Here is a 12,271-nt window from a genome sequence, read left to right as displayed (position 1 = left end):
CCCCTTTCTCTCTGAAGCAGGACGTAACCTTTATTGACATTGTGGCTGCTGCCCCGTCTGTTGGGCTGACAGACAGAAGGAGCCGGCCGGGCCTCGTGATACATTCGGCGTGGTCAGACCCTCTGCACAGTTTGTGTCGGGGCAGAAGGAAGCCCATCGCTAGTGGAAGGTCCCCTAGTCCTGACGGCTGTGGGAGGACTGTGCCCCTTCGTACCTCCAAAGTCCTGATGTCACCTCTGATGGGGACCGGAGGGAGTGAGACCCCACCTCTGGAAGCAGCTCGCAGTGCGTGTGGAAGGGAGCGGCCCCTGCGCCTGTGAGAAGCCCTGTCAACCCGAGTCCCGCAGACAGACACCCGCGGGAATAAAGAGAAAGTCCCTGAGCAGAACCCACCAAAGAGAGGTCCGAGGGCGGGGACCTGCGTCCGCCAGAACCATGGGACAGGCTTGTGCCCAACGGGGTCCACAGGTTCACGGGCCCACAGGCTGTGGCGCAGGATAGACTGAACCGCAGTCCAGGGCGGTGCAGACCCTCGTTCAGGGTCGTAGCAGGACGCAGTGTCCACAGCACGGGCTGTGCCCACAGACCGCACTGCGCCGAGGGCTCCGGGCACTCCTGCCACACCCCGCAGAGGCCGTCTCGGGGGCCTGGAGCCTGTGGGTCCCCTGGAAGTCAAGGATACGGCGGATTGAAAGTCCCCGGCCAGGTCACAGGGAAGGCAGTGGTGGCTACTCCGGCCGAGCTCAGAGTTTGAACATTTACAGTGTCGATCTGAAATCCAGGTGGCCACAAATAACATAAATCCACGCACGCCGCTCCGAGGGGACAGCTCGGCAGCCACTAAAGCCATCACTGCCGGGAGGCTGTCTCCTCCTTTCTCCTCTCTCCCTCTCTCTCGCCGTCTGGCTCCCACCCTCCGTGTCCCGTCCCCTTGTGACTGTGCCTGGCTGTGCTGAGCCTCCGGTTCCACAGGGGGAGGCCAGCCTCCTGCGCCCAGCACTCCCCGTGGAGACGCCGTGGCTCTGCGAACGGTCTGAGGGCCACCGCATCACGCCGCGCTGTGCGGAGTCTCTGCCATCTGCAGAGAGAGTGTGTGCTACCCAGGTCATTAGGCGACTGCACCTGAGGTCTCCTGGCTTGTAAGTAAAATTTTTGCTCATCAAAAACAATTGCATTTCTCTGCTCTCAGCCGCCCCGGAAGGCAGTGAGTGGGGGCATCCAGGGGTCTGATTTTTGGCAACGGTGCGCCTTGGTGCCTGTTACGGAGCTGGAGGCACAGCCCGAGAGGCCGGGAAGGAATAGCGTCAGGTCTGTGCCCAGCTTTGGGGGCTCAAGTGCCGGGAAAGGTGTCGGAAACAATTTTCAGGCTCTAACTGGTTTTCTCCTCGTTCACTAGTCACAGGAATGAGTGCCCGCATGAAAAGTCTGTCACCCTTCTTTCCCCTCCACAAGCAATGTCACTCAGGAAGATGCAGACTGCTCCCGTCCCTGTACCTGAGCGTCGGCACCCGCAGAGGCAGGCTTCACCAGAACGCACGCCTGAGACCATGGCTGCAAGGAGGGTCAGTGACTGCAGCCTGCCCAGCCCAGCCGGGGCCCAGTGGCACGGAGCTGCCTTGAGACACAGTCCCTTCCACTGTGACCTGCTGGACAGTGCGGGTCCCCACCAGGGCTCCCAGCCTGTGAGGCTAGAGGCAGGGTGGCCAGCCTTGTAACCCACGGATGCAGTTCGATTCAAAAACACGCCGAGTGGCACGCAGCCTCCACCCAGAGCTCTGGCTGCTCTCACTCCACCCCTTGGCCCTTCCGAGTCCTCGCCTGCCAACGGTGCGGCCAGTGTGTCCCGGTTTGCACAGGCTCCCTAGCCATTCGTGTGAGAAGTCCTGTGTCCCCTCAGACTGCTGTGTTCAGCCACTAACAGTCTCATGTCCCCAGAAGTGTCTCGGTCCTGGACAAAGCAGGGTGGTTTGTGCCCAGCCCCTCCCCAAGCCTCGCCTCGCTCAGGGGCCCAGCCGGGGAAGTGTGGGGCTTCCACAGTCGCCAGGGGACTCAATCTCCGGGCCACCCCTGGGTGACGTGGGCACAGCCCCACAGACACAGGGAGACCTGGCTCTGTCCTATCTGGGCCGAGGTGCCGTATCACCCCAGTGTCCAAACCTGTCTCTGGGGGGAGGTGGTTAATATCTACGGCGCCTGCAGGTGACTTGAGCCCAAAGCGACTGGCTCAGCTCAGGTCAATGTGCTGGGCCCCAGCCCCCCGGCGTCCGTGGTCTACTGGCCAGACCCAAATTCACACGTAATTGGCTGAGGCCCACACGTTTTGGCTTTGTGGTAGGGGGGTGCCCCACTTTTCTTTCAGGGCAGCGTCACCCTACGGGGGCAGCTCAGGGTGGGGGTCACACGGGAGTCTCTCTGTCGGAAGGACTGAAGGGCCGTTTGTGCTCCGCAGTCTCATTAATCACTTGCTTTGCCTCCTTGAAAGCCCGACATCAGGACACTCGGCCGGCACTGAGAGATGGCCCCCAGCCTTTGGCAGCGCGGTGCCGGAGACGTTTACGGAGCGGGTCCCAGCAGCCCCGCCGGCCACTGTCACCATCGTCCATCACGCCAGACGGAGCCAACAAGGCGTGAAGAAGCAGTGGTGGGGACTCTGGTCAGAGGATCAGACCGCTTCATCAAGGCGGCAGGGTGTCATCCGGGAGAGCAAGCGACGGGAAGGGCCATTCAGGGGAGGGGGCTCAGAGGCACTCGCCCGACTCTGAGCAAAATCCCAGGGGGTCGGAGGCCCCGTCCCGGGCCCCAAACGGCGTCTGAGGACGTGTGTCGCCGTGCAGAAGCCCTGCTGGCCCGTGCTCCTTCCTGCCGCCACCCCTGTGGGCCATCCTGTCACTGGGAGGGGTGGGGCTTCGGCACTGGGGTCCCACCACCGGCACCCCTCGGGCACACCCTCTGGGTGGGTCCCAGGAAACACGGGCTTTGCTCAGGTGAAGTTGGGATTTGAGAAGTTGGAGAAGACTTAAGAATGAGGCTCCCCACTCCCCGCCCCGCCCCAGCTTCACGGGGAGAAAAGCACATGTCGGAGCGGAGTGGTCGTCGCTTAGGGCGGGGACGGAGCCAGGCGCACGGCTGCGCTCCTTCGTCAGCGGCCTCTTTTGCTCGGTGACAGGTACTCGGGTAGAGTAAACTTCAAAGTACAGAACCTCAGAAGACAATGAACTTGCTTAGTCAACAAGCAGTGGGATTTCCGTGGAATCCACGTCTGCCACGGACATGGGAACTCAGGGACGGCTTGCCGAGTCAAGCGGCAAAGTGAGTGTAGGGCAAACCCGACACTGCGGTGGTTACTGAGCTCTGCTCAGAAAGGCTGGTCTGTGACTAAGAAGAGCTGGCGCCTGTGGGGAGTCACTGGGCGCCACCGCCGTTCCCAGGGCTCTGTGCTCATCGCCTTGCTTAGTGTTCTCGCTGACCCGGCAAGGGTTCAGCCCCTCTGTGCTGGGGAGGCACCTGAGTGGAAAAGGAGGAAGGGGGTATTTCAAGGCCTGTGGTGAGTAGATACTCTGGGGCCACAAGTGCCCCAGAGGCACCCGGGAGGGACCTGTTCAGCCAAACCACAGCTGTCCGACCGTGCTTTTGCTCCCGGTTAGTGCTGCTTTGCTCCCCAGCACCCCTGAAGAGGGCCGAGGGGCTAGGCCCCGGGCTCGCTGCTGCAAGACAGGGTGTCGCCGCCATCGGGGGGCACCGTGCAGGATGGAGGGCAGGGCAGCCCCCACAGATCGAGGACCGGCGGCTGTGTGTCCGGGGCTCCCCCAGTGGGAGTGGAATGTTAAGTGCTTTTTAACAGTTGCTCCGCACATGAGCTCACTGACGTCGTGGTGCTCTGGTCTGTGTCCAAGTGCCTGATAGATTAGAGTGGCCCTGCCGTCCACCGGGAAACTTCCCAACTCGGAGTTCTCTCTGCCAAGAGTGCTCTAGACAGGAACCCCGGGGCACAGATGCCCTGGGGGAGAGGAGAGTTGAAGGCAAGCAGAGCCCTCGCACGAGGCTCCAAGCTGCACTGCGGGGACCAGATCCCCTAAGGTGCTGAGGGCTCCACACCCGCGGGTGCAGTGCTGTCTGCGACCATCCAGGATCGGAGGTGGTCCTGTGAGTGCCTGATCGCCTCCTGTGGACAGACGTGGGCATTTGGTGGGGAGGGATTTGGGTGAGAGCGCCCCAGGCCGGCACTCGCCGTGGTTACTTAGGAGCCCGCCCAGGAGGTTCCTCGGGCCTCCCTCACCTTCCCCACCTTCCCACAATGGTGGTCGGTCCAGCGGAGCCGATGCCCCCAGTGAAAGCACCCTGGACCTCCGTCACACGGGACCAGCAGACCTTCCATCAACCGCACTTGGTCAGCTCGGGCCCCACGCTCCCAGGGCCGGCACGCTGTGGGAGCATCTGGTCTCCGCCCCGCCACCGAGGTGCAGCGGGGTCTCAGAGGGCCCCCGGAAATGCGGGAGGAAGACCACCTCACGTCGTCCTGTTCACTGTTGGTTTTACACGAGTTTTATGGTCTACACAGTGCGAGGAAACCACGCCTCATTGGCCAGACGCGTCCTGCCATCTGTTTTGCAAACAGCGCAGCGCCAAAGCGCATGGACCTGTCCCTGGGCGGGTCGGCAGCGGCTGCTCTGCTCCTTGAGGCCCAGAGCCTGCTCGGGGGGCCCCCTGGGCCTCTGAAGCACCCCAGCCCCCAGCTCCACCCATCTGGAAGTCAGGGCGCTTGGTGCACTCCAGGCAGGGAGGACGGTCTGCACAGCTCCCGGGCAGTGAGGCCCACCTGCGTGCCCGGTGTGTGCCCCGGGCTCCCACGGCGGCCAGGAAGCAGCTGCAGCCCGAGCGTCTTCATCGCTGAAACCACCATGCAGATCAGACTAGATCTTCCTGCGCAAGGCTGGTGGTGAAACCTTTCCCATACACCCTGGTGGCTGGCCCACGGGCGGGCAGCGGGCAGCGGCCTCCTTAGCCACGTGGACCCGCCTGTGCCACAGACCCGCCCTGCACTTGCGGAATTTAACTTAGCTAATTGCAGACTAATTCAGCTTCGGGGGGAAATCTTAGAAAACTCGGAACTAGACTTTCAGGCTCACCAGACTCTGCAGACCATGATGGAAACTATTACCGCTTCCTCCCACTCCCATGACGCGGTTGCGTTTAACAGTATTAGAACCTACTATTTACAGCCTTTGTGATTCGGTTGGACGGAGAAACTTCGCACGGTGCTGAATGCTCTGCGGCGTCATTCCGCACGGCTCTCTGGACTTCACACCATAGGGTGATGGGGGCCGCTGGGAACACACACGGCGCAGTTCCGCGCAGTCCTTCGGGGGAGGCCCAGAGCCTCGCTTTGTTCAAGCCCCAGAGCTGAGGTTCACACGCCACATTTCTTTTCAAGCTCATCTCCGTGTTCATGAACAAATCTGAGGTTTGTTAGACAGTCCACAGAAATCTAATAGGTAGTTAGACTTTAAAATTAAAATGTTCTGTCACCTAGAGCTATCATTAGGAGTGAAACAGGCAACAACAGGGTGGGGAAGATGTTCGCGAGACACGGATCTGACAAAGCATTCCGTCCAGAATATATACAGACTCGTTCTCACTTGGATGTCAGAATTCAGAAAGAAGGATAAAACCAAATGTCGGCAAAGATGTTGAGCAACTGGAACTTCGCACATCGTTGCCAAGGTGTGAAATAGTTCAAATACGTTGAAAGCATTTCTGACAGTTTCTCATACAGCTAAAACTAAACATATGCCTCCTCTAGGACCCAGTAATCCACGCCTAGATATTTCCCAACCAAAACGAAAGCAGAGGACGGCGAAAGCCTTGCAAATGGCCATTACACATGTCTTTATAAACAAAAGCTAAAGGGACAGCTTAGCTGCTCAAAAACAGGCGGACTGGCTGACTAACAGAAATCGTGGCACAATCGAATGTTGTTCAGCAATACCACTAAATTTTGGTACACGCCATTGCATTTGTTTTCTGGCAGCGCCATAAAAACCAACATGAATTTAGCGTCTCCAAACAACGCAGGTTTCTCGTCATGCAGCTGTTTAGGTCAACGGGCCACAGTCCAGGTGTCTGCAGGACTGGGTGCCCTGCTGGAGGCCGCGGAAAAGAATCCAGTTTCTCAACCGCTCGTTTTACTGGCTGCATTCGTTTCCTCACGGCTGGGGGACTGAGGGGCCGGGTCCCCGAGCTGGTTACCTGTTGACAGTCACTGACGTGTCCTAGAGCCCAACCACGTGTCATGGCCCACGCCTCAGTTTGCTAGGCGTGCTGACAGACACACAGACAACATAAACCCGTGGCTTAGAACAATGACAACATATTGTCTTGCTGTCCTGGGGACCGGAAGGTGCTGGCAGGGCCAAGCCCCCTCTAAAGGCCAGGGAAGCGTCCGTTCCAGGCCTCTCTCCTCGCATCTGGAAGCTTGTTACCTTTCTGGGCAACTCCGATCTCCCAGTGGCACCCTCCCCGTGTGTACGTCTGTCCCTCACAAGGCCTCAGTCACAACGCCAGCGTGGCCTCGCCCTCGCTAACTGGTCTGCAGTGGCCCTGGGTCAGAGTTACTGTCTGGGGGGGGGCACGGGGGAGGGTTTCAACACGTGGGTCTTTGAAGGAGGCCGTCCGCCCGTCCCAGCCCTCCCCTTTCCCCTTCCCCGAGAGACGGAGGGTCACACCCCTGTTGTGTTTCGGGTCTCTGCCCTCCTCCTCCCTGTCTCCCGTGCAGCTGGTGGGCCTTCATCCTCGGCCACGTTGCAGCCCATGGGACTGCGCTGGACTCGCTCGGATAGTCGGGGGTCATCCTCCTGTGGGGTCATCCCCAGGAAATGGCTTATTTCCATACAATGTAGAGTGTTCACAGGTCCCAGGGATTGGAGTTTGGGGGCCATTCTTCCACCCACCACACTCCTGTTCACTGGGATTTTCTTTCCCACCCTGTCTTTGGTGTGTTGGGGGAAAGGGGGTGCAATGACACGGTAGGAGCCTTATCAAACAACAGGCTGGGGGTGGGGTTCACGTGAAGTAAGTCAGGAGCGACTGGAAGTGGCATTTGAATAAAATGTGTCATCCTCATATGCTTGAAACCTTTCTTATTAGACCAGGTATTTGTTGACCAAGAAAATCTCACTGAACAGGTTAGGAGTAAATCGGCGATGTCAGCTTTGACCCTGAGATCTCACACTTGACTCCACATGTCGACCGTGTGGTGGTCTTAAGTCCTGAAACACCAACTCTGTCATCCACGGGGCGGGGGCGGGGGGGCACTCTGCTCCCTGAGCCGAGGACACACCCTCCTCCCTCCCTTTCCTTCCAAACCCCGCGTCTCCCTCACCTCCTTCCCATCCTGCCGTTCAGAAACCGGGGTGCAGCCTCCAGGTTTGGGGTGAACTCTCCCCAACCCCTGAACTGCTCAGGTCTCCAGGTGGTGAGTTTTATCTGTGTTGTGTGGATAAGTGAGGTATCGATTTCTTTATTCTCACATTGTGGTCCAAACAGACTTTCTAACTCTCTCTCCTCCGCGTGTCACTCGAGTCTGCTGCCGCCCCTCCAGCTCCCCTTGCACACACAGTACCTCTCGAGACACCCACACGTGGGGGGCACCCAATTAGTATGTCCACACGATGCACAGAATGAGTGAGTGGGAGCCAGGGTTACCGCAGGGGCAGAATCCGACACTGTGCCCGCCCGTGGCTGCCATGGCGCTCGCCCAGGTTCTGACATCCTGGATCACTCGCTTCTACTCGATACTCACTTTGCATTTTCCGCCTCGGCCTGTCTGCCTGCTGGAATAGTCCCTCCGAACCAGAAATCCGTGCTTCCCGCCCGGCCCATTCAGCCCCGCCCCTTCTTAACGTCTTGCTTGACACATAGACCGTCTTAGCCAGATTCCTAATTCTGGACCGTCCTGAATCAGCCGCGTTGCATCCCTTCACGCCTCCTCGTCAGCCCTCCCAGCACCACTTTTAAAAATCATAACCAGCCTGAGCGAGACTCGCACNCAGAATGAGTGAGTGGGAGCCAGGGTTACCGCAGGGGCAGAATCCGACACTGTGCCCGCCCGTGGCTGCCATGGCGCTCGCCCAGGTTCTGACATCCTGGATCACTCGCTTCTACTCGATACTCACTTTGCATTTTCCGCCTCGGCCTGTCTGCCTGCTGGAATAGTCCCTCCGAACCAGAAATCCGTGCTTCCTGCCCGGCCCGTTCAGCCCCGCCCCTTCTTAACGTCTTGCTTGACACATAGACGGTCTTAGCCGGATTCCTAATTCTGGACCGCCCTGAATCAGCCTCGTTGCATCCCTTCACGCCTCCTCGTCAGCCCTCCCAGCACCACTTTTAAAAATCATAACGAGCCTGAGCGAGACTCGCACATCGCCATCGCTGAAAAGATCTTTATTGGAGTTCTTGTTTATTTTTAACCTTTTCTTTTAGGCATTTCAGCTCCTCCACATTACATCCTATTACAGCCTATTACTGTCATTGTCCGCTGAACAAAGCGGGAAAATCACAGGGTTGCCCCGATCTAAACACAGGGGCGGCGGCGGAGGCAGATGTGCGTTGGGGCGGTGCACCTGCAGCTCCCACGGAGCCGCGCGGCCGGGGCGGGGCCGGGAGGGCCGTGACTGGCAGAGCCACAGATAACGGCTGCGGCTAATCGCAGCTCGGAGCGGCCCCCGCCATTGTTGCGGCTGCCCGGGAAGTTGTGATTATAGGACGGCAAGCGCCACGCAGCTGGACTCACAATAGGGTGGGATTCTTTGCCGGAAATGGGGGGGCGGCGGCCAGCCCTGCCGTCTAAGGTGGAGGAGATCAGAAAGAACAGACACGCCTTCCCTGCGGACTCAGGGAACCAGACTGACCGCGTTTCTGTTGCTGAGGCTGCGAGTCAGGCACCTGGGGGGACACGGTGTCCCCCAGCTCCCGGGCCTTGGTGGGGACATGAGCCCCTGTGGCAGTCAGCAGGAGAGCGAGCCCGGGATCAGGGCCTGACGCGCTCATGGAGCCCCCGGCTGGAGCCCGGGGGCTCCTTTGGGGTCTCCGTCTAGTCTGGGACTCCCTGGGGTGCCGTGTGGATGGGTCGGGCGAGGCGGAGAAGGGTCTTCGGCAGCTTTTTAGCATCAGATGGTGGGGAGCACCTTTACCCGGGCCCCCAAAACACTGAGACTGGCCTTCCTGCGAGTGTGCCCCCCCAGCTCTGGCGCATCACCTGAGCCGTTGTTCTGTGACGTCGAGGTCCCGTGGACCCAGCGGATGGCTGTGCGTTCCAGCGGCACGCTGACCTGAGACGGTCGACCCCACGGCCCCACCGTACCCTCAGGCCCTGCCGTGTTGTCCTCCAGTGCCTTGTGTGGGGACAGGGGCCTTGTGTGGGGACAGCTGGGAAACCTTGTGTCCTAGTCCCGTCTTCTCCATGCAGATCACGTGAAGCCAAGAGGGGAGGTCCCTTTGTGCCCCAAAGGCACAGGCACAGGCTCTCCTGGTGTCATAGCTGCCACAGGCACGCGTTTTGATTTTGAAAGGATGTCTCAGTCAGCGGTCAGTGTACAAACAGCATGTAACTGGGGAGGGTTTCTCAGGGTGCCCACCAGGTGTCTCAGGGACTCGGGCTTAACTCTGACGGGCTCTCTCTCTCATTCGTCCTTAGGGGCAGGTACCTGGGCTTTCGCAGGGAGTGGCGAGAGGGGCATTGTTTGACTTTTACAAATTATTTTCTAAACTCAAGCTCTCCTTTATCTTTTTGTTTTGCCTGTTCACCTCCAGGTCCTCCTCCTCTTGTCATGTGCTAGACCCAGATGGTCATCAACCCTAGCGGCCCCCTTCCCTCACCTGCCCAAAGCCCTCCCGCCCCCCCAAAGAAGGGGCCACAACTGCTTCCTGTATCCAGGGCATTTCCCGGGTGGCGGTGTCTAGCCCTGCCCAGGTGTGGCTCCGGGCTGACACCCTCAGTCTCGTCTCCCAGATACACACTCAAGTGCACACACACAGATACACACGGACTCACACACAGTGCATTCCACACACATGCACACACATGCAATTATGCCAGCATGCACACGTGCATCGCACATACAAAAGAGCACATTGACATACGTGTAGGAAATAACGTTAGTAGCACCCATGTGCCCCCACCCAGCTTTAAAGAACATCTTCGGTGGATAGAAGATGGCCTGTCCAACTCTCTCTGGTCCCTCCCACCCTGCACGGAGCTGCTCGGTGGAATCACCGCCCTGCTGTTCTCATCTGCAGTGTCACTTCCTCTTTCCGTGTGTCCCTGAAGCATGGGCAGCGTGGGCTTCCGCGATGTGGGGCTTTTACGTGAACAGAATTGGGTGTGTCATTCGGACACTGGCCCTGGTCGTTTTCCTGTGTTTGCAGGTCGGGATGCATGTCCTTCCCTGGATGGTCAAGTTCTCTCTGCAGCACCTCGGACCACGGACTCGCGAATCCCCGGGGCTCGGGTTCTGAGCAGTGACTCGCGTCACCCTTAGTGTTGGGCTCTGCAGCCCAGGCAGTCCTGTCCTCCCCTGTCCAGCCCTGGCCTTTGGAAAGATCCTGCCCAGAGCCCCTGTCCCCACACAAGGGCTCTTCCTGCTCAGCAAGGCTGTGGCTCTTCCCCGTGGCAGCCACACGTGGTGACGGAGGGTACAGGGGCTACTCGGGATGCCTCCAGTTCCCCCGTGTCCCCAGCAGGAAGCACCTGTCACCCCCAGTTGGGCCCCACAGCACATCCACGCTGCCTGTCATGGCTGCACCCAGCTGCGCCCAGTCCAGCCCAACCCCCGGGTCCCAGGAAGGCCAAGCTCAAGTCAACACGCAGGCTCAGGAAGAGCCCGAGAGGAAACTCTCCTATAAAACGCACTTCAAGGACCTGAAACGCACACCGAGGTGGACTTTGGACAAGGGTGAGGGGCAACTGTCTTAGGTAAGAAAGGACCCGTCACACACTCATGTGAAAAGGCCATTTTCCTCCCCAGTCTCTCTGTAACCCCCTCGTCCCACTCACGCCCACCCCGGTCACACATGTGCACATGGGGCAGCAGGCCACACAGCACGAGCCCACTAGACCCCACAGAGGTAAGCCCGGGTCCCCCTAACTGGTCCTGGTGAGGTGACAGCGTGCGGTCTGACCGTGCTGGCTCTCCACGCAGGCTGAAGGGCAGAGAGCTCAGGAGTGCCGAGGGGAGCGGCTGGTGTCCGCGAATCGGGCGCGGTTGCTGGTGCTCGGAAACGTGAGCCGGGCTGGATGGAAACGCCCCTCAAACTGGTAAACGCTGGGCCCAGCACGCCTCCGCGTTCAGGCTGGCGGCGCGTCTGACTCTGAATTCCTACCCAGTTAAGCGTCAAGTCTGACCTTGACTCAGTTTAATGCGATTGCATTCCATTCTGCGGGATGTACTGGAGCCGACTTCTGCGAGGTCACCACACGCAGAGATCCCCAGAGGGTGTCACTTAGCAGCGAGATTGTCCCTGAACGTCGAAAAGAGTTCCAGAGTCAGGACACGGCCATCTCAGGCTTCTCCCGCATGTTTGGGGTGCCCGCGGACACCTGCACACACACGCGGAGATGACACGGGGCCGTGGGGAGGGGAGGAAGAAGAGGACAGAGGCAGAAGAAGAGGGCAGAGGGAGAGGAAGGGGCGGGGGGGAAGTGCGGGACGGCGCCCCTAGTGTCAGGGGCCAGCCTCCCCGGTGCCTACCAGGGCCACGTGACTCGGCTCCACGTGCGCCGTGTAGGGCGGAGGGGCCCCCTGACTCGGGAGGGCAGTTGCACTTCCCAAGAGTAACGCGCACCCTGTGCCCTTGCATTTCAAAGCTGGCGTGCAGGCCCAGTGAAGGACAGTGTTCAAGGTGCTTTTTAATGACCAGACATTTAGATTCGAGGCTATTTAGAGCCACGTGTGCGTCCTCTTCCGCAGGGGCACCCTGAGGTGCAGGGCGATAAAAGCCCACCCTTGACAACCAGCCCAGCGAAGAGGTAGAATTTCATGTCCCGACTTCAGCGCCCGCGTCGTCTGCACTCACGGGGGCACCTGGTGGACTATGGCAGTGACCCAAAGACAGGGCCAGGACACGGTGACATGAAATGAAGACCATTGTCACATGAAACGCCTCTGCGAGGTTGCTTTTCTGTGAACTGGGAGCCCCTTCCCGTCCATCGCCCTGACGGCCCAGGGTCGGGCATGGCAGGCAGAAGAGGCCACATGCGTGTCCTCTCTTTTCTGTG

Source organism: Sturnira hondurensis, unplaced genomic scaffold (genome assembly GCF_014824575.4).
Source record: "Sturnira hondurensis isolate 20B ecotype Veracruz unplaced genomic scaffold, ASM1482457v3 Scaffold0022215, whole genome shotgun sequence".
Classification (NCBI taxonomy): Eukaryota; Metazoa; Chordata; class Mammalia; order Chiroptera; family Phyllostomidae; genus Sturnira; species Sturnira hondurensis.
Note: the sequence above shows the minus strand (reverse complement) of the source record.